We start from the raw sequence: 26,388 nt of genomic DNA, 5'->3' as shown, positions 1-26,388 counted from the left end.
AATGAGGAGATGAGTATTTTGTAGGTAGATTCTGTAGTACGATCGGCGCCTGCGTTTTGGCTTTGGATTTTAGTGTTGTCAGATGGCGTTACCAAACTTCAACTGGTATTAACAAGTGTTTGATTGTGTATATCTCAGTCCAAATTAACTCAACTAACTCACTTTTAAGTAGATCATCACAACTCATTTTTATCCACCATCTACTGCACAAACACCATCAAGATCGTGGCCAACAATTTCACCGTTAAGCAGGATCATTATAATTACCAAAGAATTCTATTATTGGGACTTTAAAGTCAAGGGGCTTTGGGGCTTTTTTGAGTTCTAGCACCCTAACATGGATAGGGGGAAACTAACCAATAGTAAAAGTCAAATATACCCCTTCTAATAAATATAATCTAACTATTATAAATAAAAAAAATCTCTTCTTCTTCCCTTCTTCTTCTTCATTTCATCACAATGAGAATGATGATCATGATTTCATCGTGATGAAATCATAAAAAAACTTAAGTCTATAATTCTTCTTTCTATCTTTTTCTTCTGCATTACATCGTGATTCTTCATCGCATCATGATGAAGATGATGATCATAAAAAAAAACAAAATCTATTATTTTCTTCCTATCTTCTTCTTCATCTTCTCCATCGCGTATAAATTATGAAAAAAATCAAAACTAAGAAAACCCACCATTTATTTTCACTTTTGCTTGACTTACAAATTCATTTCGATTAATTTGAGGAAAAAGAAAAACTGTTTCTGAAACTGTAACGGCTGGGAGTTCACTCTTTCCCAACCGTGAATCCTACGTTACGGTTGGGAAATACATGTTTCCCAGCCGTGACCCCTGAACCTACCTGTACGGTTGGGAAAGAAAGAACTCCCAATCGTAAAAGGGTGTCTACGGCTAGGTTTTCCTAGCCGTAAGGTATTTTGATGATCACATACAAGAAATACAAACAAAGGTCTAGTTTCGGTTACGATTTCCTAACCGTGCTCAGGTATACGGTTGGGAAAGTTCAAATTCCCAGCCGTAGGAAGTTATAGGGGTGTCAACGGGTCCGGGTCCTCTCGGGTATCACTAGACCCGGACCCGGACCCTACTTATAAAGGTCGGATCCGGGTCCTAACGGTTCTGGGTCCGGTTCCTACACTTGTGGACCCAAAACCTGACTCGTTTAAATACCCGGGTACCCGCCGGTCCCGGGTACCCATTGGGTCTTAAGAAAACTATTAAGAAAACCTCAAAAACTTAATATTTGTCTCTTTTTGGCTTGGATTTAAATAACTTTTATAAACTTTATTATTATTTCTTATTAATGTACTAAATAAAGATTAAATGTAAGAGAAAAATTTAGAACGAGTAAAATACCAAAGCTAAAACTAGCAAAAACATGAATAAAAGTATGAATAAACGGGTACCCGATACCCGCGGGTACCCAACGAGTATTACCCGTTTGGACCCGTTTAGATTCGGGTCCAATCGGGTAATTACCCGTCGGGTCCTAAGTTGTTAATGGGTCCAACTTTAGGACCCGGAACCGGATCCAAGTCTACCGGATCAGGATCCGGTTCCGGTTCCGGGTAATGGGTACCCATTGACAGTCCTAGGAAGTTGTTTACGGTTAGGATTTCCTAGCCATGATACTTGCAAAAAAAATAAAAAAACAGATGTTTGGTTCCGGCCAGGTTTTCCCAGCCGTAACAAATATTTTCGGCTTAGAATTCTTAATTTCCTATCCGAACAGTGTTGGTTACCGCTCAATCGATAATGTTTCCCAGCCTTAACTGCAAAAGAGAAACAAATTTATGATGAATTTTGATCGGTTTTAAAATGAGTAGTTTATGTGCATTCGATTTTAAAATGAGTTCACATTATCCTTAACAGAAAAAGCGTACAAATTCATACTCAATTCCAAATGAGTATTACTTTACGTTCGATTTAAGAAAAAGTAAAAGTTCAAACTCGAATCAAAATTGAGTATCACTATATACTCGATTTCAGAAAACGTATACCTTCATACTCGATTTCAGAAGGAGTATTACTTTATACTCAATTTCAAAGACAGTATAATAACTAATTTTTATGTAGAAATCCGTTTATACTCATTTTGTGAGTATCAGTTTACACTGAATCTTAAAATGAGTTCAATTATATACTCATTTTCATAGTACATGCTTTTTGTTGCAGCGAAACATTAAATTCTTAGTCGTAAAGCAGTATACGGTTGGAAAACTAGGAAAAACTAGCCGTAAGTAAGTGTTTACTGTTAGGATATATTAACCGTATGCACTTCTGATAACCACAAAAAAAAAAAAAAAATAGAAGTTGGGCTACGGGAAGGTTTTTCCTTCCGTAACTTATGCTTACGGTTGGGAAATCCAACCGTTTTCCCAACCGTAAGTTGTCTAAAAAAATTTTAAAAAAAAAGGCATGGGAGTTCTTTATTCCCCGCCGTAAATTGTATATTTCGGTTAGGTCGACAAGAGATCCCAACCGTAGCCTGTAAAAAAACCCATATTTTTACTGTTTTTTGACGGATCTGATTCAAATAGAAATGTATATGAGACATGTTTATAAGGTTCTCTTGACTATTTTTGGCATATCCTGAGTGTTCGAAAAACAATTAAAAAAAAAAAAATTCAAAATCATCTTACGTGAATCAAGAAAAAAAAGAGGAGGAAAAAAAATGTTTGATTATTTTTTTTCTAGAAAATTAATCAAATGATTAATCTTAATCAATACACTAATCATTATTAATTTGGTTAATCACCATAATTAACACTAATCAAATTGGGGGTGTTTCAGGCATTGTTGAAATAATTGGTTAAGAGGCTATGGAATTACTTCTAATGACCCAGGAAAGCCCTCAAAAGACCTTTGATTTTCCAAGCCCCAATAATAGGATTCTTACGAAAATGATTTATCCACGGAAGGGAAATCCCACAAAACCCACCGCGTGAGAGAAAACAGGTGACGCCACTTCCACTGCTACAATCCCAATGCTAAAGAGTTTTACTCTCGTCCGTCAGATCATCTTACGGTATAAAACCGCGGTGTGTGTAGAATTACTCTTATAATTACACCTTCAATAAGCTTAACAAAATTATATTTGAAACCGAGTTTTCAAGAAAAACATACTAGATTTTAATATTAACAACCTAGTTTATTTTAATTGACAAACTATCGGTTCAATTTTCGTTAATATGAGAATCTTATTATTATTATACCAAATGAGTTTCATTTTGTTACAGGCGAGGCTCTTCGTTGCAATTGGAAAAAATCAATCTTAGGAGTCGGCATAAACATACAGCCTTAGTTGAATATTTTGCACGCGCAGGATTAAGGAGTTCTCAAATGCTGCATTCCACGCATTTAAGTCCCCGTCAAACATTTTAAAATTAGCATTTAGTAACTTTCATTGTCATTCGAGTTTAAGGTACATGCAACCCACTATGTGATAGTCAGAATTGAGCCCCTGCAGACAAAGATTACGTCGATTTCTTAGTAGAATTAAGTTTTAATTATATTTAACTCCTTTCAAATTCTAAGCTCATAAGGCTCTACGTTGAACGGTGACCCTCACCCACTCACAAAATTATTCTGTTTCACTTTTCTTCAAATGAGAGAAAAAAACGATTTCTACCCACAAAATTAACAAATTTAATTATCCTAGAAAATAAAAACAAAATCCAAGAAAATAAAAAGTAAAAACATCGAGAGAAAAAAAAAAACGTAGAACAAAACCTAAAAAAAATTCTTCTTCTGCCTTCTTCTCCTCTATTCACCACCAAAAAAATTCTTTCTCCATCGCGATGGTTCATTCATCCCGTCTATTTGGTTCTCCGTCCTTTCTTCTTCTTGATTCTCTCTGTTTTTTCTGATTTACTATTGATTTGTTTTGTTTTTCTGTCGCAGGTGATATACTTTGATATGGAATTCGAAAAGGGGACTAATTCTTTTACCATGTAATTCTCAAAAGGATCAAATACGATTCATAATTTGTTGGTAAATCCTAACCCTAATGTGTTTGATTTTATTTTCCAGGTACGTTATTTTCTCAAAAAGATTCATAGTTTGTTGGTAAACCCTAACCTTAATTTGTTGGTAAACCCTAACCTTAATTTCTTCTTTTTTTGAGTTTTTGGTTGTACCAATGCTCTGATGGGATGGGTTCATCATATATATTCTTAGTGTTTGCTTAATAGTAAAAATCGCAGGATTATAGAAAGTTATTGTTTTGCTTGAACAACAGTAATGAGGCTAAACCTCCACAGTACTTTTTATTTCCCATGAATTTCACTGAAAAGGTATGAGCTTTGCAACAACACCCTAACCCTATTTTGCATTTCTTTATTTCTTCTCATAATTTTCGCTTTGATATTTGATTGTATAAGTGTTGTTATGGTGATAGAAGCGTAGAAATTGGAAACACGACCAGGAAAATACGAGCTTTGTGAGTACACAAATTGTACATATATTTTCAATAAAAAAAAATCATTGATCTCACACCTTATTTACTATTCGTAAACCCTCACCCTAATCTATAAACCAAATCTTTTGTTTTGTTTTGTTTTGTTTTTTCAAGAGATTAATGTTGATTCAAGGTTTTGTGTATTTAGAAAGAAGAAATCCAGGGTATTATGAACCAAGGTATGTGATCACCGTATTATGGTTTTAATTAAATGATTGTTTCTGTTGATTCTTATGAATCCGTTTGCATTATGAGTGATTTTCAGGTCCTAAAAGTTTGGGACAAAATTGGCTTACCATTAGAAGGTGGGTTTATGTTAACCTCTTACAGTATTTTTTTGATATATATATTCTGATTTGGTCTCCATCAGGTACATATTTGTTAGACAATGTAAGGCAATTTAGAAAAAAGGGATTTTATTGTGTTGCATACCGGCACTCTAACATAAGACAGATTGGTAAAATGTATTCTGCTGACTATTCACTTGATTATTCCATTTAAGTTATTCTGCTATACATTTGAAGGGACCGTTTTCTTTTTGATGTTTATTAAGTTGAAATGCAAGGAACTATTAATTCACAAATTTGAATTTTCTGGTATTAACAATTATTTTCTCAGTGTGGTTGGAAAACTCAAGCTTGAGGTTGTTTATGTTTCTGTTTTGTAGTTTCTGGGTCTTTATGGAGACACTCAGTCAATCAAGAACGCTTAGAAACAGCATTCAAAGCTCCTCATGTGCCACAGGGGCTCTTTTCATATTCGATGGGTGCATATCCAGCAGCGCAAAACGTGTGGCCCGCAGGTTATGGATCTCGACCACATGCTTGGAACCAGGCTTCCACGTGCATAGAGACAACAATGGAACACTGGATACACTCAACAGGCGGGAATTCATAGTAAATGTTAACTTTTTATTTTTTTTGCAATTCATAATTCTCACTGCCCATGCTCATTCATTTGATTCCTGGGACACTGTTAGCTCAGGATAAAGGTTTAGTGGTTTAATTTTTGTGTAACTGAGGTTATGTATGTTCTAAGTTGCATTCTTAGCGAAGAAGGAGATAAGCAAGGGAACATGAAGCGTTAGATAAAAATGCATAAGCTGCTTGGTGGTGGGTCAATTCTTTTAGTTTTTAGTTACATATTATCAATTAGTCACTCTTTTCATACCCCCTCTCTTTTACATCTTAACCCAATTTTGAGCTATATCTAATTTCGGTCTCTTTTTTTTACGTTTTATTGTTTACAGGTAAAAGATAAGGAAAGGGAGAAAGAAAATCATAAAATCATACAAAGATTGACCGAAAAATTATGAATTAGGTAAATTCTATTTAGATTTAATTCTTCTGATTCATGTATGTGGTTTGTTCAACCATTTCATATATATGGCCACTTAGCTTATATATACATTTTCTACATTAATAGAGACGAGTTAGTGATCTTTGTTTGAGAGTATGTTACATTAGTTAATACTTTGAAGTCTTTGACAGAATATAGTATATCTTTATTGGATTCCTTACGTTGATCTCACTACCGGGATGAGGTTTACGCATACATATCAACGGTAGAAAGCAAAGTAAAGTAAAGCAAATATCATGGTCTTTTTTTCTCCACTGCCGATTATTAGTAGTAAGGACTGATTTTTTCTTATGCACGGATGTGTAGTATTTACTTTTTGGTTGAAGTTGTTGGTTGTTGACCGTGTTGATAGGGATATTAGTATTACTGCATATGGATAGGGTACTAGGTTCTCAGTTCTACACAGTGCCTGATGTTGCCATCATTCGTATGACCAGTCCAAATTGAATTGTGTTAGTATTCTTCAATCTTTTTCATTTTACTATTGAAGCAGAAGGTAAAATTCTTCAATTTTTTTTAATATATTCCCATTAAAAGAGTTGACTGTGCATCAAGCTATTAGCTATCATTACCCTGAACTAACAAAAAAAAAGGTTCAAAACAAGTTGATTGTGTATTAGATCAACCAATTTCCAGTTTCTTGAACATTTATACAGAATACATCTTTTGTTTAAGGGCAGCAAAGTAAAGTAAAGCAAATATCATGGCCTTCTTTTCTCCACTGCCGATTATTAGTAGTAAGGACTTATTTTTTCTTATGCACGGATGTGTATAGTATTTAATTTTTAGTTGAAATTGGTGGTTGTTGTCCGTGTTGATAGGGATGTTACTATTACTACATATGGACAGGGTACTAGGTTCTCGGTTCTAGACAGTGCCTGATGATGCCATCATTTGTATGACCAGTCTAAACTGAATTGTGTTAGTATTCTTCATTTTTTTTTTTTACTATGGAAGCAGAAGGTAAACTTCTTCAATCTTTTTTTTTTATATACTTTCCATTAAAAGAGTTGATTGTGCATCAAGCTATTAGCTATCATTACCTGAACTAACAAAAAAAGGTTCAAAACAAGTTGATTATGTATTGGATCACGAAATTTCCAGTTTCTTGAACATTTAGCCAGAATGCAGCTTTTGTTTAAGGGCAGCAACGGGTTTGTCTATTTAAGTTTTTTGTTTTTAACTCTTCATTGATCTACTTCTTTTGTCAGGTTGATTTTAAAGGTACTGCGGATGCATTAATAACAATTTAGGGTTTTTATTTGTCATATACCAGAAATTGTGTCTTACTTGGTTAACTAGCCTTTGGTCATCCATAGATTTCTCATCTCCCTCCACAAAAAATATCAGATTTTTAATGGATTTGAACTTCAAATTGTTTTGATTTCTCATATACCAGAAATTCATGGTTTTTATTTCTCATATACCAGAAATTGGGTCTTACTTGGTTAACTAGCAGTTGGTCATTCATGGATTAATTCTATGTTCTCATCTCCCTCCAAAAAAAAATAATAGATGTTTAATGGATTTGAACTTCAAATTGTTCTTCTAATGGTGTTGTTGATAAGAAGGAGAAAAAGGAAAAAGATTGTATCTTTCGTACCATTATTCGTGCAAAATCCCAAGCAAAGTGATTTGATCATTTTTTTTTTCTTTATTTAAGCATGTATATACGCTTATTAAAAATCCCACGAACTCCAGAAACCATGTATGCTTATTAAGATTTATTTCACTCTTGCACAGTCTATATGTATATGAAGTAGAGTTGCAGAAACCATGTATGCTTATTAGAATACTGGAGTGACATATTAAGTTCTTACAAATGCATGTTTTTATCTTTCCAAGAGCATATAAAGAGTTCTCTGTTTCCGTAGTTACGTTTGTATTTGGAAACAAAATCTACAAATTTAGACTATTGATTCAGGTGTTTATCTATTATAGAGTAATTTTAAAGAGAATGCGAAAGGAACATAAAGGTTTTGCACTGTCGCAATATGCAAGAAAATTATCAGGAACGTTAGGTGATTGCAATCCCGTTGTTATTTTTTATGAAGGATTATTAGTATAGTCACTGTTACTTAGTCATCTTTAAGGATCTCATCAAAAAACAATTGGAAGAGAGTGCATCTTTGAAAGCCGAGGTGCTAGCTTTTCTGAGGTGGGAATAGATCAGGCATGCCTTCTCTTTTAATGTACTTTAAGACTTGACTCATGGATATTGCCACCGAAATGGACTATGCAAAGTACATTGTATATAACTGTGAAATGTATGTCCACGGTGCAAAAATTGCCACTACTAACCAACATTAAACTCGCTTTATATGTGAACTGTACTCGCTTTTGTTATTATTCTTTTTGTTTTTGTTTGATTGTTAAAACTTAACATTCTAATGTGATTTTAATGACTACTGCAGTGCAGCCACCGCAAAAATTAAGTATAACTGCTACTAGATGCAACTTATGATGCAGCCACTGCAAAAGTTAAGTATAACTGCTAATGGATGCAACCTATGAATGTGGATATTTTTCATTTCAGTAGTTACAAGCCAGCCTAGCTCTACCATCTGCCAATTCTAATGGCAGAGATTCAATTTTCTGAAAGTAATCATAAAGTTCTTGTTTCAATTATAAAAAAATGCAATTTGAATCTATTCGGTTTTTTGCTTCTTAGTTTTTTTCTTTATCATCAAGGCCATCGAGAAGTCATGCTTTGGTCATTCTCTGAATGAGATACATGAAATGTCTTCTGACAATGCTCATGTCATCCAAGACAAGGTAAGTTTACTCATCATAGTAACGAAAATTTACAGTACGTTGAATTCTACTAATACACTTCTCATATAACTAATGTGGATCTCTTACGTTCCATTTTCTCCTATTTAACCTTGCATATTTGTTGTTATATCCACGGTATTGCACTATTTAACTCGTGTAATCCATACGAGACTCCAACAGTCTCCAATTCGGTCCTCAAAATCCATCAGCTGATGTCGTACCAGGAACTTTAAGAACGATCGATGAATAAAAGAAAGATTAAAGGCAGGTAATTTCTGAAACCACCCTACTGCTCTATATATCATGTACATGTCTAACACAATTTGATAATATTTGACAAACATTTAATCGTAATCCCTCTAACCAGAGTTCAAGAGACGAGTACAAGGTGTGTCTGGCATTGGCTTGGACAAGTTTAGAAGACAACACGCAAACAAGGTACGGTGCTGGTGATATGTTAACAATGGGTGTTGACAAGGTTTGGTGGTTGTATTTTGCAGTTGTACGGTGCTGGGGAACGATCTATTGAAGGATATCGACTGCGTTTAAGCCGATAAACTGGCGAGAAAGGAGGGTCCATGGACTGCTGCTGCCACTGATTTCGTGTGGAAAAATGGTGATGAACGGAGAGGATCATGAGGTTGTTCTGAGATGGAATTCAGTAAGGATGATGGATGGATATACAAAGATTGTTGCTATGATTCAGGGATTCAGGGATTTGACCTAAAATTGGCGTTGGTCGTGATGGCTGTTACCAGTATTAAGAGTGCAGTCAGTGATAGTGATAAGACATGTATGCTGATTTAGGTCATAATTCAGTTGGATTTGAATTCAGGTTCAAGGAGAAAGGGAAGTGAACAGCTGCAAAGAAAATTCTTTTTCTTCCCTCTTTTCTTCCACCGGTGGAGCAAACCCTAACTTCTTCTTCTTCTTTTTTTAAATAATTTTGATTAGGGTTTGCTTTTCTTGCAAATACTTTGCTGCCATTTTTTTCTGCCTTTTGTGCAAGTGAATTTATGGTAACCTAAACGGATAAACCTATTCTCTTATGAGTGAAAAAAACTGGGTTTGCTTTTTTTAGTTTTATTAAGAAATTGATTGCACTTAAAAATTGAAAGTGCAGCATTATTGCTTTAACAGTATAGAGTGCGTACGGGTATGTGGTTCATGATATGCAAGCCAATATTCTGTTTAAGACGTCTCTTATTTCTCATTGAAAATCCAATACAATTGCAATGGATTATTAGTCATTGGTTGCTGACTATTTTTCTTATTGTGTTTGAAGTTGCATGAGATGATCTTTGGGGAATCAACTATCTTATTAAAACCAAAAGAAAGGGAAATCTTGGATCAATTTTTGGATTATTATAGTAGTTGGCTGCTGGATTTTCTCCATCTTCTCTATGAAACATACTTTGTTAGAGTGTAATTAGCCTTCCATATGATGATCATAGGTTGTTTTACTCACGTGTTTTAAAGGTAGTTAGTTTTTGGTTTTTGCATAAGTTGAATTACTTTTGGGACCAGAAGAAAGGGCAATCCTTGAGCAAAATGAAGCTCCTGATCTTACTAAAATATTAATTGTTAGTTACTTGAACCTTTGTTGTCTACTTGATTTTTGTTCCCTTTAAAATTTCGCTAAAAAAGGCATGCATTCATAGTTCAGTTTTGGTGTTTGAAAATTGTTACGACTCTTAACATAGAAAAAGTGGAGACCACTGCGTAGTCAAGTCAGAATTATTTTATGCATAAACTACTTTGAGATGGTGTAGATATTGATGGTATTGATAAGGAAAAATTTGTAGTTATTGTAAAAATGCTTCAGTGTATGAAAGTTTGCTTATTTTATTGAAGCCAAATGAGCTTGAATAGGTTTTGCAACAAAAGAGCCTGTTATTAGTCATATTTTAAGAAAATGCGCAAGTCCTCATGCTACAGACAGGCCAGGGTAAGCAAAATAAAATCAGTAAAATCTTAAATATGTCGAACAGTTTTCTTAAAGATTATAAGACGAAAGTAATGATAACGTATGTGGCTAGGATGGTGCAACCGTTCTTCATTATGCAGTTCAAGTTTGTGCAGTTCTTACGTCTTGAAAGGGAAGGCTGATAAGGGAAAAGCTACTGTTGTTAGTTTTACGAAATCATATCGGGACTGGGCGAGGCGAGGTGAAGCCAAAGCCAAGCTTTACCTATATATCTGCACGGGCGAGGCGAAGTCAAAGTCGAGTTTTACCAAATCATATCTGCACGGGGCGAGGCGAAGCCGAACTTTACCAAATCAAAAATGGTTCAAAGAAAAAGAACCATTACTCCTATGGTTGGTTGATATTTGTAGTTGTACATTGAATTGGTGAACCAAGTTTGCGAAGCCGTCCGTGCGTAGCACGGGAACAAAATCTAGTTCCTTAATGATGCCAGATTATCCCAGCACTGCAATCGCTACTACATAGCACATCTTTAAGTAGACAAATATGGGTTACTTCTGGTTCCATTCTACTGCTTGACTTGGTAAATCATGAGGTAGGATCTATGCACACTTTTATATGGACAGTACCTTACCTGATTTGCGCCATCTTTCCTATAAAGATTAAAAGACTAATGGTTTTTTATTTGCATATCTTTACTTTTCCCAGTCTATTTTCCTGTTTGGCGATGGATGATGACCGGAAAAGATATATTTAGGCCTAACTGATCACCAAAAAGTCCTGTTCCAAAAAGAAAATATAAATAAAGGTCCAGCAACTGAGCAACCAATGGTAATACCAAATATTTCATGTGGACTCCTTGGATAGTAAGATGCATCAAATTCTCATTGGACCTTAACACGGCTCAGAGTCTCACTGATTGCCTAGTTGGACAAACCAAATTGATATTTTGTTAACTTACACCATGTTTGTTTACTCCTGACTCATCTGAGTCGTCTGGATATGAATCATCTGGATCTGAGTGAAATCACCTGACTCATCTGGATCTGAGTCGATATGTTTGTTTTGAGTCAGATCTGACTCATCTGACTCAGAAATAAGTGAGTTAGTGGTTTGGTCCCATGAGTCAGGGGTATTTTGTTACCTGACTCAAATGAGTCCGAGTCAGGGGTTATGTCTGAGTCAGAGGTCGAGTCAGATCTGACTTAAAATGGAAAACAAACGGTCTGACTGCTGACTCGGTCCGAGTCAGGGGTTGACTCAGATTCAGACGCCAAGTCAGCTGCAAAAAAACAAGTTCTTAGTTACTCTTGTATCTATGCTATCAAGTCTTAACCATTAGTTAGATTTGATTCTATCACACTAGTTGTTTATTTGAGTATAATATCTAATTTGGACTGGAGTCATGTATATTGTGTTCTAATGTCGCATCATGTGTACTTGTTGATTAACAAGAATGTCGACAGAGTTGGATATACTTTTCTACTTCGTGCCTACGATCATTATTGGTATTATTTACCTGGCCGGATTGGTATACCCAGATTGATTGGGGTATACCCAAATTTAAGTGGACTCTTTTTAGGGCTAAGGGGTGTCCTAATGGGTGAAGTAATAAAATTACCCTTTATCATTATATTTTTTATTGTCCTAACCAGTTATCATTTTCATTTCATCTTATCCTCTTCTTCTTCTCCTCCTTTACCTTACCGGCTTCTCCATCCTCCACCAACGAAAACTCGTCGTAATCGTCGATTCGAAAATTCCGAGTAATCTTCAAACATGGAGCCGCCGAAGGCTAGTCGTATAAAACAAACAAATAGAAAACCTAATCAACATAATCCTGGAATTGCGAATTTAGTTCAACAAAAACAGAGTAAAAAAACCGTTGGAAAAGAAGAAATCAACGCCGCTGAAACCGAAGAAATGGTTCGATTGAGAAAGTAAGGGTCTACTTAAACTCACTCAAGTACTTCAATTTTATGTTTGCATGCCAAATTAGGTCAGAAAAATCAAATTTGTGAATCTGCAGTTATTTAGCCGGCATGGTCTCTGATTGACGACCCTGCCGACTTTTCATATTTAGGGTTAGTCGGCAGGCTCTTAGGTCGAATATCATGCCGGCTGTTAATATCTGTAACCGCTTTTTACAGGGTCGGCAAGGTATTCAACCTTAATACCGTGCCGCCGGAATGTATTTCTTTTAGTCGTTGGATTTTAAATTTTTACCCTGCCGACGGTATGCTTTGAAAAATGTTGGTGTTTCCTGATGCCTAAAATCATAAGGTTGGCATGGTATTTGAATACCACCCTGTCGGCTGCATTCTAGCCGGCATTGTATGGATTATAGACTTTGTCGACTAATTGTTTGAAAATCATTTGTATTTCTTGTGTTCAAACTTGTCATAAGCCGACATGGTAGTTGAATAAGACCCTGCCGACTATTGTATAGCCGGCATGGATTATAGTACGTTATCGACCCTGACGACTATTTCTTAGTCGACGTAGATTATAGTTGTCGACCCTGATGACTAGTTGATTTTTTTTTTAATTGTTCTTGTTTAGGTTGCAAAAGGGAAAGAAGAAAAATGTTACTCCTCCTTCAAGACCTCCTCGTGTTGGTGACAAACTGTTAACTGCAACACATCGAGGGGCATTAGTTGAGCCGGGAATGCTCAAGATCCATGAACGGAATAATTCTCAACCACCATCGGAACCCAGTGATTTAGATGAAACTCCAGACGAAGACCAATCAAATCCATCTGGTAGAAGAGGTAGTGATCATGATAGTATTGAAAGAACTCCGGTTGCTGGAGGAGATGATGAGCATGATGATGATGATCAAGACATGTCACTGTTGGAGAAGGTAATGGTGATGGTGATAACAATGATGGAGATTAAGATAATGATAGACAAGATGAAATTAATTGTTGAAGAGGAAGAAGAAAAAGGTGGAACAAAAATAGGTAGTGATCAACAAATTCAATCGGCAAGTAGAACTGCAACTGCAACCGGAAGCCCGAAGCGGGTTATTACTAAACCAGCTTATTCCCCACATGCTTTCCCCTCACTTGAAGGTCACACTGAAACCAGGTTAGCCTCCACTACGGATCCCAGAAGATGGTGAACATGTTCTTTTTGGATAAAAAGATACATGGGCATGTGAAATCCATAATGCTATCATAAGTAATCTCAATAAAACTTTGTTTTTATTTAAGTGTATTTATCTGTTTATCTTAAATTTGCTTCCAGTGTTTGTATTTGTTTTAATTTTGTGTTTTTGGAATTTAGGATCACAAGCATGCCATCCGTATTTTGAGGCGCCAAGCTTCAAACACTATGATGACGATATGGCCATTTGAATGGGAATTTGCCGAGGTGCAAGTGATTGTCAAGAACTCTGGGATGTGGCCTGCGGTGGAGAGTTCGATTGTTGAGTATGACAAAGTTACTGTATCTGCATTCTGTGAGAGGTTCTACGGAGAGGCTGATACAATGATATTCCCATTCCGTGAGATGGCGGTATCTCCCGATGATGCTCATCAAATTCTAGGCCTCGAGCTTGAGGGAAAAGCACTCAGTGATGGCTACGAAGATGGCATTTCTTGGGAGAAAATATTCAAATTGACCAAGATCTTGTTCGGTTTGGATGAGAACTTTGTTTGTGAAGAAGGATGGTTATATAAGCAGGAAGTTAAGTCTGAGGATGTTGAGGGACACATACTCTGAGACCCATAAAATCTTTGATAGGGAAGGAAGTGTGTCCATGGTGCAAATCAATGTTATTGCGTGATAAGCACGCAAATGCTATATTTTATACCCATATTTATACTAGCTAGGACTCGATATTTTGACTAATGACACTGTTTTAGTGCTTTTGTAGAAAGTACGAACAAATTCGATCGTCCGAAAATAAAATGGCTAAGCTACACGTAATAGAGGCGTTTGCGACACAAAACACCCAGCCTACTTCTCAGTGCAACCAAACAGAGACCTTACTTAAATGAGGTTGTTACTTATGCAGAAGCACCTTGCCATTTCACGGAGTTGTCAAAGTGGGCAGGGATGTTACGTGTTGGCTGCAGTAAATAGAAGGAAGAAATAAGTGGGTAACGTATCAAGGTCTACACCACATCTCATTTTCTTAACAAACCAGAAGAACAATTCCAAGTAGCTGCCGTCACCACCAAACTTATTTGACGAGAATGAAGGTCATGCTTTTGATAAAGCTTCGGAACTGTAAACGATGGGGTGAAGCAGCTGGTGGTGTTGAATTTTATCGAAATCAGCATGGATTCAACCGGGTTCTAGCAGTAAAGTCTATATGGATGTGTTTCGAACCGGATGCTTGTGGCAGTGTGAAATGGAACGAAGGTGGATTTTGTTTGCCGATGTGATGGAATTTAACTGCAGCAATGGATCGAACTGGAGAATGGAGGTTCTGTGTATATGGTTTGAACGGAGTTAGTCTAATTCTTTGGGCTCAAGTCAGTTGAGCTTGAGCTGGTGACTGTAATGAGAGAAGACGCGAGAATAGATGGATGATTGCAGGTAATCTTAAAGCATGTTAGTGTTGTCTCAGTGATCGACAATGGAGGAGGACGGATTACAACAGGTGAAGGGTATGGCTGAAGCAATGGCAGTGGTGGAGTTGTGGTAAAGATGTTCGTTGGCAGGGTTATTGATTACAACCGATGAATGTGAAGTACTTGGCCTGAATGTCACAGATTCTATGGTTGTGAGTCGAGAGTTGAGGCTAATATTTGAGCTGAATAAGGGAATGAAACTCGTGGTACGAGCAGCTAAGTTGTGGGTTTGTTTTGCCTGCAAAAATTAGTTAGTTTGACTGAGCTGTTACTGCCATGATTGGGATGGCTGATGACGAGAGCTTTAGAAGGCAGAGAATAGAAGATGGTTGCTTATGTCCATGGATGTAGACATGGAGGTTAACGGAGTTGCAACAAGGAAGTAAACTGGTATTGGCTCAAGTCTGTTGGTGATTCACGAGATTTGGAAGGAGTTGGTTGGATTTAAACTGAAGTTTTCATGAAGTTGGTCAGAATCCGGTGGGTTCGTATGAGCCTAGGAAGGAGCTGGGGGAATGGATGAATGCTACTGGTGGTATGTCTGGTGCTGAGGTTGAATGCTCAGAAATGGGAATTGGTTAGTGGTCAGTCTGGCAAGGAAAGAACGGACAGAAAATAGAAGTGGTGTTGGGCTGTTCTCGGAGGAGTTTGGACTGGGCCTGGCAATTATTTGCTAGGTCTTGTTTTCTCGCAACAGTAGGGGTGTGCAACGGACGGACGGTTGCGGATTAGGGGTCACCCGCAACCAAACCGTCAAAGCTGCGGATTTGAAAAATCAAACCGTGACCGGCCCAATCATCCGCGGATTTTACATCCGCGGATCCGCGGATTGTGCGGTCCGGTTGCAGATTAACCGCAGATTAGGGATAAAAAAAAGAGATCTGGGCCTGTCTTTGGCATCGTGTTTTTAGTTGGTAGTCGTTACTACCGTTGCGTAAATTCTAGTGGAAGCTCATTTAAGGTTTTACTTTACTATTGAATTGAATTGGAAGCCTAGTGGAAGCCCATTTAAGCCTAGTGGAAGCCAATGCTATTGAATTGGGGTTTGGGCCTGTCTTATGTTATAAGGTTTTACTTTACTAACCTACGGTGCGGGTAATCCGCGGTTTTCAATATTCAACCGCACCCAAACCGCTAAAACGTACGGATTTGAGAATCCCACCCGTGTCCGGCCCATACGTTTTGCGGTTTGGGTGAAATCCGCAATTTTGCGGACGGATACGGGTCAAATCCGCGATTCCGGTTTTTATGCTCACCCCTACGCAACAGCACCCTATATGTTCTGAGACACAACAACAGGAAAGGGAGACCGGTTTGGGGAGTTGCGGCCGGTAGCCGTCTACAACAGAAAACGAAAACTAGGGTTTGAGATTGTTTTCCCATTTTATTTTCGATTAGCTAGAATTTTATTTTTATTGATTTATGGTTTTTGAGAAAGCCATGTCTAGCTAATCCATGTTAGGGTGAAAGGATGATTTTGTAGGACTATTTCTTTGTGTTCATGAACAAGGGTTTCTACCAATTAAACTTAATTTTAATAAATTTGTCTCTCTATCAATGTTTTACTTTCTAGCTAGATTTTTCATGTGCTATGCCATGTATAGTTCATTGTTGGGTTAGTAGAAAAACTCATTGAACCTAAGTAATAATTGAATTATGAATATTCCTTGACTCTTCAAGCCATGTATGATTAGTGCTTAGAAATTCTACTTTTAGGTGAGAACAAATAATTCATTTTTGATGATTCTTGTCAACGGTTCGTAAATGCAATATCTTCCATGTATGAGTAGTTAGGTTTGCCGCTCTACATGAGTTTACTTGAGACCATTTGTGATTGAATACGAGTAATTTGCCTGCAACAGATTCCTGGAACCCTAACATCTTCGTATTCCTGGTTACCGACTTTCTCTTTGATTCTATTGTATTATTATTATTTCGTTTTCAATTTCTAAAAATCACAAAAATTATTATTTATGTTAGAGATATTGATTACAGTATTTTCACCGCTCCCTGTGGGTTCGACCCGTACTTGCCGTTGTCTACTAGTTAGACACCGTGCGATTGCGGTTTATTCATATAGGGTTTTCCCGAATCCTATCATTGCGTCAACTTATTTGCTATACATCTTGGGAAACTGTATCTTCCCCGACAGTTCCGGAAGCTTGGTCGACGACAAGTATCTTCAACTATTGCATCATTTTTATGAGATGCATATGTATTCTTGGGGTACTGCGATGGTTGCCTTATTGAATGCAGAGTTGACAAAGGCTTCAAGGGATCTCACTAAGCAAGTTAACGGAAATCTATGTCTCTTCCAGGTAATTTAATTGTCTAAATCATTTATATTTGCAAAATGGCTATAAGATAAGATTTTTACTAAACTTTGTGCTTGCATAGGTTTGGGTATATGAGTACTTCCATTCTTTGGTGAAAGGCAACTCCCACATCAAAGTGAACACTAAGATTGCGAGTCACAAGACAAGAGGACAACGATACAGTTTTACTGCTGCTCAGGACAAGGATATGCCACGACAGCTTATCAACATGCGAGTCGCCTTTGACAAAATGACTGCGGATGAGGTAACATTTGATCTGTATCGAGTTGATAGAAATGAAGGTATAATCGAAAGGATAGATGATGTTGCATTCTACTATGGTCCCTTGTTTTACCAACAAGGATTTTCAATGTACGATCCACATCAGGTAATGCGACAAGTGGGTTACGTCCAAGAAGAACCCCATCCTGGTGAACAGTCGTTCTTTAAAGTGGAGAGGGAATCGTGCATCACATCCCAAAAAAATATTGATGTATGTTACGCTCCACCACCAGACATTTATCATTGGGACGGAAGATGTGACCGGCTAATCGATACGAGTCTTTTGGACGATGTGACCGAAGGTCATGAAAATTACATGTTGTGGTACATGGGTTTTGCTCGTCCTACTGTGAGCAGGGAACAAACTGATGAACAACCGGCTCGTAAGAGGAATATGCCACCGAAAGACCCAACAACAAGTCTTAAGAACTTTGTAAGTATTTTAGAGTTGCTCTTATTGTTTTAAGATTACATTATCGAATCAGTCTATTAATTGTTTGTTGTTTAATTGAAAATAGAAGGAACATTTGAAGACCCTTGTGAAGATGATGTGTTGCGCGACAAAAAAAAAGAGAGTCTTTGTTGATTGAAGAGAAAACTAAGCACATTGACTATGCTAGCAATATTGACAATGAAGATTCCACCGAAATGTTCCAGCAAGCTAATGATGAACTAAAGAGGGAAGCACAAGCCAAGAGGAATGTTGAACAAAAGAGGACTCGTACCTGTGGTGGTGGTGGTGGTCGTGAAAATGCTAAACGGGGCCGTGGTAGTGGTCGTGGTCATGAATGAATGCATTTCTAGTTTATTTCTTTATGTGGTAGGCAAATGTTAAGGTTAATGGTTGTACAAATGTTTTTTTAAGGTTTATGGGACATATGTATTCTTATTTTTGACAAATGTTGGATTTCTAGTTGTTGAATGAATGGTTTTTTTAGATATGTTAAGTTTCAATAATTCAGCAGGCAGGGTCTTGGGTGAATGTTTTGTTAAGTTACAGTGCCGACTAAACAAGGGCCGGCAAGGTTGTGAACTGGCAGACTGCCGACCCTGACAGCAGAAATGGTGCAGTTATCAGGGTCGGTAAGGTAAGAAAATTAATACCTTGCCGACGGTATAACAGTCGACATTCAAATAAATTATCGACCCTGCCGACTATATGCAGCAGAAAATGACCTTCTCATGTGTTACAAAAATCATAAAGTCGGCAAGGTAGAAAATTACGACCCTGCCGACTATGTGTTAGTCGGCATTGTATTAAACAAATACCTTGCCGACCTTATGCGGCAGAATATGACCTTTTCCTGTGTTACAAAAATCATAACGTTGGCAGGGTAAGAAAATTACGACCCTGCCGACTATGTTCTAGTCGGCATTGTATTAAACAAATACCTTGCCGACCATACTCAACAGAATATGACGCTTCCTGTGTATGTAAATTGTTATAGCCGACAGGGTAAGAAAAATACGACCCTGTCGATGGTATGTTAGTCAGCATATTGGGGAAACAGAAACCTAGACGGCGAGTTCAAAATTCAAATTTTTGCAAGTAAAACTGCATTGATTGACTACCCTAATGGCCAAATTTGGGCACCATCCTATAAATACACTAGTTCTCTTTACAAAACAACACACACCTATTTGCATATACTCTCCAAAGCTCATATCATAATCTAATCTTTCTAACTTTCTCAATACTTCTACATACAACAATAACATCATTTGATTCAAATGAAAATCTATCCATCACCAAAGCATGGTACGCCGAAACTCGAGTAAAAATCAGTCCTCCGTAAGGGTAGATGCCGAAATCTTTTGGGCAAAGGTATATAACAAATATAAGCAAGAGTTTGGGAATCCGAATGAAAGAAGTGTTCAACAAATCCATGATAGGAACCTAGTCATCGAAAATGTGATACTTGCTTATTTAGCTATCCAACATCGGATTTTGAACGCTACCCACTTTAACTTGTCCATTGAACAATTTGTAAGTATTTTTGTGATTTATTTTATGTAATCCATGTTGTTTGATCTTCCTATTAGACACCATTAACAAAGTAAGTTTGTGCTTTGTTTTGTACCATGAAGTCGCGAAAGCGCATTACTTGAAAGAAAAAGGGGAAACATTCACATTTGATGCAAGCTATCACTTCATGGTATCCATGATTCCGGAGTATGCCCCGGAGATGATGGTGAGTGAATCGACTCGAATTCCTCCGACGAAGATTGAAGGTTTCAGAAGTTTTTGTGTAGGTTTTGTGGGTAGATCTCTATGTAAACCCTCACGAGACTATAACTCGTCCACTAGGGTCGCCTAGGGGTTTAAAGGCTTGATGCACGTGCTAAGTGCATCCGTTATTCCTATGATAAGGAGTTATATTTTATGTTTTAATCAATGTAGTAACAAAAATTGCATGAATAAAGTGAATTACAGCTTTCAAGAATTTGTTTTCTTTTGGGTATAGCCAAATGTCGGCAAGGTAGTAAGATTATTACAATGCCAATTATACCTTAGCCGACAAGGTGAGAAATTAATTAGATGCCGACTGTAGGTTAGTCGGCAAGGTAGGAAATCAATAAGATGCCGACTAGTGAAGCATTTACAACAGTCTCATGTATGTCAAAAATAATACAGTCGGCATTGTTTTTTAGAAACAAGCATGTCGGACAAACTTAATCAGCATTCTCTTCATTCGTCGACCTTACCGACTTTTCATACTTTCATAATTGAAAGTGTTGATTCCTTCTACAATTTTGAGTATGAAATCACTCAGTAGCTTTACAATCCCCTTTTTAGAAGTGTTTGGGTAGTGTGCTTTCATTTCCGTTGATAAAAATATTCTCAAAATAATTTTTTTTCATCAAAAATATTCCCACATAAGTTCAATCAAACACAAAATTTCATAAGTTTTAATTTACTCAATTAATTAATATAAACTCAATTAAGTAAGCTAATCAGATTTTTAGTGTTAATTAAACAAGGGTATATTAGCCATTTAGAAAATACAAGGTTAAGGGGTGTCCTGTTTTACTTCAAAATGACCCAGGTTTTTTCTCATTAGGTATACCCCAATTAATCTGGGTATAACCCAATCTCGCCAGGATTATTTATCGTGGTTATTATTATTATTATTATTGGGAAAAGAGTATTACGAGAAACTAGTTGGAAGCCTAGTAACAAACTGAGCTTCAACAATATTTTAATTGAACATGTTGTCTTGCTAACCTACCAGCATATTATATGTATAATTATTATTTCTTTTACAAAAATAATTTATATAGAAAAGCAAACTTAGCAGATGATTACTTAGAAAAAAAATACGAGTTGCAGACAATTAAAAGGAGTTTGGATCCCATGTCCTTCTAATGGTTTATGTAGTTATCTGGTAGAAGACTTGTCAGGAAATATCTTTGAACAATATCTCTCCGTCATATTGTAAATTTGGTAAGTTGTTATTAGTTTTTGTCAATTTGGCAGAAAATAAAAAAGCTAAAAACAATAACGATAATAATATATTTAATAGAAATGTTACATACACTATATAATTAATTGAAATCTTAGATCAAAACACTATGTATGAATGGTATGAACTGCCTAAACAAGAATTGTTGAACGGCGAACAACCACAACCTATTACTCACTTTCCCGTTGTGATATACTTCGTTGTGTAGGGTTCGTTCAAAATAAATATTTTTTTGCATGAAGGCTAACCCAGTGGTTGGTCTTACTTTAAAACTAATTTTTATTACATTAATAAGTATTCCTGCCTTTTCGGACCCATTTCAAGTCAAGTACTAAACACCGATATTCTAGATTCTTCTCTTAAGACTTCGAGCTTTAATTTCATAACCCGATTTGCATAACCCTCGTTACAAAAAGACTCACAAAGGCAAATTCACCTCTTAATTAGTTGAAGGCCCAAAATTAAAATACCCATAAAAAAAGACCAAAATGAAAGTTTTTTTTTTGTCGAATTCGGTATCTTTGAGCCATGTCCGTACTAACTCAGTACTTATTGTTGCAGAATTTCTTACTTAGTTGGAAGATGTCAACGACCTTAGATATTAATGGTAGTGTTTATGGGTGAAAACTATTTCTTTTGGTTTTGGTAATTTGGGGTGTGTGGATGAGAAATGAATCTAAACCCTAAACAAATGCACTGCACGGGAGTGCTTGTGATTCGAGAAATCAATCTGTACAACTCCGGCCTAAACCAAGAAATGGTCGTTCCATACTTGCTTCGGTCACAAAGTGAAGGAGATGGGGTTGATCTTAGGGAGGGAAGCGAAGAAGGTGTTGAGATTGTGGAGGTGTTGGCTGTGTATGACTTGTATCAGAAAGCTGAACTGGATTGCAGAATGTAAGATATCAGTTCTGGTGTTTAGATACGGTCATATCAACACTTGGTTTTTGTTGTCTTGTTATATCTTGAAAATAGGGAGGAGAACCTATTTATACAAGTCATTGAGCCTAACCCACGTCTCTCATGGGAAGTGGAGAAAGTGGAGTGATGGAGTAGTGGAGTTGCGTGTGTTAGTGTCACACGATCAGTCTTGCCCACTTCTCCCATCATCACTAACCGTCCATGTCTTCCTGACACGTTCTTGTGATGGCGCGTTGTGTGTTGCACGCTGTAAACCGCCAGACTAATACCCCAGTAAGTATCCCCCAGTTTGTGACATGTTTGATGTCTCGAATGTGTGGATCGTGGGACCCACAAAAAGTAGCATGTGATGCTAGATTAAATAACTAAGTTTTTAGGAAGTCGATAGTATCGTGTGTATTTTATGCAGGTAATGGATCGAATATACTCAGCATGTGTGAAGCATCGCTGTTTTAAGGCTTAACGGAGTAAGTCGCGGATTAAGCATCTTAAAATAGCATCACGTCCATCCATCTTCGAGTGATCGTTTGGAGGCTGTACAGGTAAGTCCTGACTTGTCCGATCACTTTGTGTGGAAGAGTGGTGGACGGTGATCGTGGTGATGCCTCACTGGTCGCCTAACTCCTGTCTTAGGCTGTCCGTCCTAGCTGGTGAAGTTGGACGGACGAGATGGATTGCGACCCACATCTGCGACCGTTGGATTAGGGTTTAGGAGGTGCTCGAACACCAACCTTTAGCTTGGTCGAATCCAAGCATGGGACACGTTTTTGGCAGGGCCGATTGGGCATGCGTGTAGACGGCATGCTAGTGTAGGTGTCTGTACCTCACTCTCCCATGGAGATGCGATGTAAGCCACTCAATTTGTCCGGCAAATTTGAGTGGTCGAGATCGATTTGCAGTTGAAAACGCGTGGTCATGCCTAGTTTGGGTGCACGAATCGAGACGACCAACCATAGTTGGTCTTGACCGATTAGTCATGTATGTAGGAGGGCCCACGGTGATTGTGTTGACATGCTCTGGGCCCTTTGAATCTACATCTACACCCTCCATCTATGCCTGCGAATATGGATGGTTGAGACTTATTTGCGACACATGTAATGTGCCGCAAACCCTAATTAGCGTTTCACGTCCACGCTACTTCAGCTGGACAATTGGCAAGCCACACTTCTCTTTTGGGGAAGCCGACCATGTGGGGTCCATATTGGGACGGTAGTGAACATGCCAATACCTTCCTGAGGGTTATGGGTCCGATCTAAGCCATCCAATCATGCTGGTGAAGTTGGATGGTCGTGATCAACTTGAGACCTCTAGTGGAATTTCCTGCGACCCTTTAAACCTCACGTCGGCCGAACTTCGGGTAATCGTACGTGATTATGTGGCTAGGTCAGGGGAGGATCGATTATGCAGGCGTGAAGGGGGCCCGCCGGTGTGCAGGACAACGCTTGTCCAACCGACCATGGGACGATCCTACCATGCCTCCCAAACTACCACCGAACACCAGCCTGAAGTTGGATGTCCAGGCTGGTATGGAGCGGCTTGGAGGAGTCGTGCGAACAAATCCCGCCGGTGTGCAGGACAACGCTTGTCCAACCGGCCATGGGACGATCCACGCCGTCCAACCACGCCGGTGAAGTTGGACGGACGTGATGAATTTGAGACTTCCATAGGCGGCCTTTGTTCGCACGACTCCTCCAAGACGCTCCATATCATCCTGGACATCCAACTTCAGGCTGGTGTTCGGTGGTAGTTTGGGAGGCATGGTAGGTATTCGACCGACCAGGGCATATGCGGGTCCGCTGGTGGTCATTAAAGTGGTAGCCTGCTCCTGCTGAGGATCGTCTAGGCTGGTTAAATCATGTGGCCAACTTGCATGGTCGTGATTATTTCTAAGACTGATGTAGACAATCCAGATGCTCGATCGGGCTAGTATAACACCGAGAGTTGTAGCCTGTACGGGTATTTCATGTATGCCTCATTAGTGACACTTGGAGATTCGCGTTGCTCTGCTGAGAGCAACACTCAGTCGTCATGCCGCACCAATAATGAGAGTGGAACAGGAAATACAAGGCTAGTCATGCATTAATTGATAATGCTATAAATTTATAGGGTATACATGGGATTGTTGCTAATGATCCATTCTGGATGAATTAGTAAAGTGAAGAAGTATTCATCACTTATCAGTGGTTCTATCCTTTGCAGGATGTCAGCGCATAATTTTGGCATTTACAATTTTAGCCCTGAACTAAAATCCACCATCAACATTAAGTCCCCTGCCTAGCGCATAATGGTTGCATTATTGTGGGGTAGGCATGAGATGGTGACAGTTAAAGATAAAACTTATGAGACAAAGTTAGATGTTACCAGGAGAGACGGGTCGTCCTGTCCTTGGAGCATGTCACGTTCAAGAAGCGTCCATGCGAGCGTTCTCCTAGCATGATGTCGGTCTTGCCTGCTTCGATCGACCTTGATATGCCTGCTTCGGTTGACAGCCTGCTCCGTGCTTGCTCCTTTCGAATGTCGGTCTTGCCGGATCGACCTTGCTAAGCCTGCTTCGGTCGATGGGCTATTGCGCCTGCTTGATCGAACGTGGTCTTGATGTGCCTAATCGACGGACTGTTGCGCCTGTTTCGTTCGTGGGAGTACGCTAGGTGTGACGACGACCTTGGTGGGACCGGTTTCCTCCTTCAGGTATTTGAGCCAAGAAGGGAATAGAACTTGTATGCTCCTCTTCCCATACACAATCGTGCATGTAACCCTGAACGGATGTGGACCCCACCATGTATATGCTTCGACCAAACGTTACCCTGTTGCACCTGTTTGATAGGCATGTGGGCCCGCCTACTTCACTCAACCGTGGGACTCATCATGCGCCTGCTTGATCGAACGTGGGCTTGTTGTGCCTGCTTCGGTTAAACGTGGGTCCACTGCGTGCCTGCTTTGGTCGAACGTGACACCCGATGTAAGCATGCTTGCTTCGAACATGGGAAGATGTGCATGCTTCAATTAAACACGGGTCCACGTGTACATGCTTCAAACGTCGGCCATGTGACTCGACTGAAAACCGGCCCTACTATGTGCGCCTATTTCATTCGAATACCAGCCTTATGACCTTGATCAACTCCGGCTTCATGGATTCGACCAACACCGGCCTTGTTTGCTGACGTGGCCCAATACCAGCCTTACTTGCTGACGTGGCTCAATACCAGCCTTGCTTGCTTTGCCCGAACGTGGGACCCGCCGCGTGCCTGTTTTGCTTGGGGCCGGCTGTGCCTGCTTTGACCAATCTGGGGCTAGATGTGCCTGATCAAGTGGGACCCGCCACGTGCCTGCTTTGACCAGACACCAAACCTGTTGCCTCACCCAATACCAGACTTGCTCCTTGACTAACACCGGCCTTGCCTTGACGAACACCGGCCTTGCTGATTTGACGAACTCCGACCTTGCTGACGGACATCGCTGCCTCGACCGACACCGGCCTTGTTGTTGTGACGTCTTGCTGACTAACACCGGTCTTGCTAACCAACATCGGTCTTCCTTTTGCTCGTGGGACCCAGGCTGCTTGCTTTGCCAAAACGTGAACCTTGTATGTTCGAACGTGGTGTGGGTCCCGCTGAGAGCGTTGAAGCAGCTTCTGGAGCGAGCAGGTCCTGGAGAGCATTAGAGCAGCTTCTGGAGCGAGCAGGAACCGGAGAGCGTTGAAGCAGCTTCTGCTGGAGAGAGTGTTGAAGCGTCTTCTGCTGGAGAGAGTGTTGAAGCGGCCTCTTCTTCAGCTTGGTTTCCCTTTGCGAATTACATGCTTCTTGATTTACTACCTCTCTTGTGTTGAAGAAGTTCTTGACTGACGGCGAAGGAATTTTATGCTGAGCCTCAGTCCCGAAGCGTGGTCTACGTGGCTCCATCTTGTATGCCCGATGGGTCTTTTGTACGTAATGGTTGTTGATATGGTGAAGCTCTGGATGGTATCAATCGACGAGCAACAACAGTTCTTGGCAGCATGTGTGATCAGAAGAGACTGGCAGGGAGAGGCGTGGTGGAAACTTGCACGAACTTGGCACCCTCTTAAGTCCCAGGTGCAATATCCTTTGGTAACGGAACTATTTTTTCCACGAGAGACAAATTCTGAAAGCGTCTCTCATTGATGTAGTTACCGTCGATCCAAATATGGAATATCTTGGACGTTGTTTCATTATTGCGGCAGTCGTGCACGTGGTGCTAGAGTTGAAGTTGGAAATTTCGGACGCGCAAGATGTTGTATCTCGGTGGCTTTCCTCTTACTGCTTTAGTGAAACTG

The 26,388-nt window shown here is 39.0% G+C and overlaps 1 long non-coding RNA gene across 6 annotated transcripts; it reads left to right on the top strand.

The window, feature by feature from the left end:
• The first annotated feature begins 3,725 nt into the window (after positions 1-3,725).
• On the top strand, positions 3,726-9,747 carry LOC113303991. 6 transcript variants are annotated; one of them, XR_003337967.1, is made up of 6 exons: positions 3,726-3,965; positions 4,045-4,650; positions 4,737-4,776; positions 5,139-5,583; positions 5,721-8,873; positions 8,973-9,747. It is a non-coding gene; the product is annotated as an uncharacterized LOC113303991 (long non-coding RNA). The 6 variants fall into 6 exon arrangements; XR_003337969.1 differs by having other exon boundaries at positions 3,726-4,453; positions 4,586-4,650; XR_003337973.1 differs by having other exon boundaries at positions 3,726-4,650; positions 5,721-5,791; positions 7,772-8,873.
• The last annotated feature ends 16,641 nt before the right edge of the window (positions 9,748-26,388 follow it).

This window comes from Papaver somniferum, chromosome 1, assembly GCF_003573695.1.
Source record: "Papaver somniferum cultivar HN1 chromosome 1, ASM357369v1, whole genome shotgun sequence".
Lineage (NCBI taxonomy): Eukaryota > Viridiplantae > Streptophyta > Magnoliopsida > Ranunculales > Papaveraceae > Papaver > Papaver somniferum.
The sequence above is the reverse complement of the archived record's forward strand: the minus strand, read 5'-3'. Positions and strand labels throughout refer to the sequence as shown.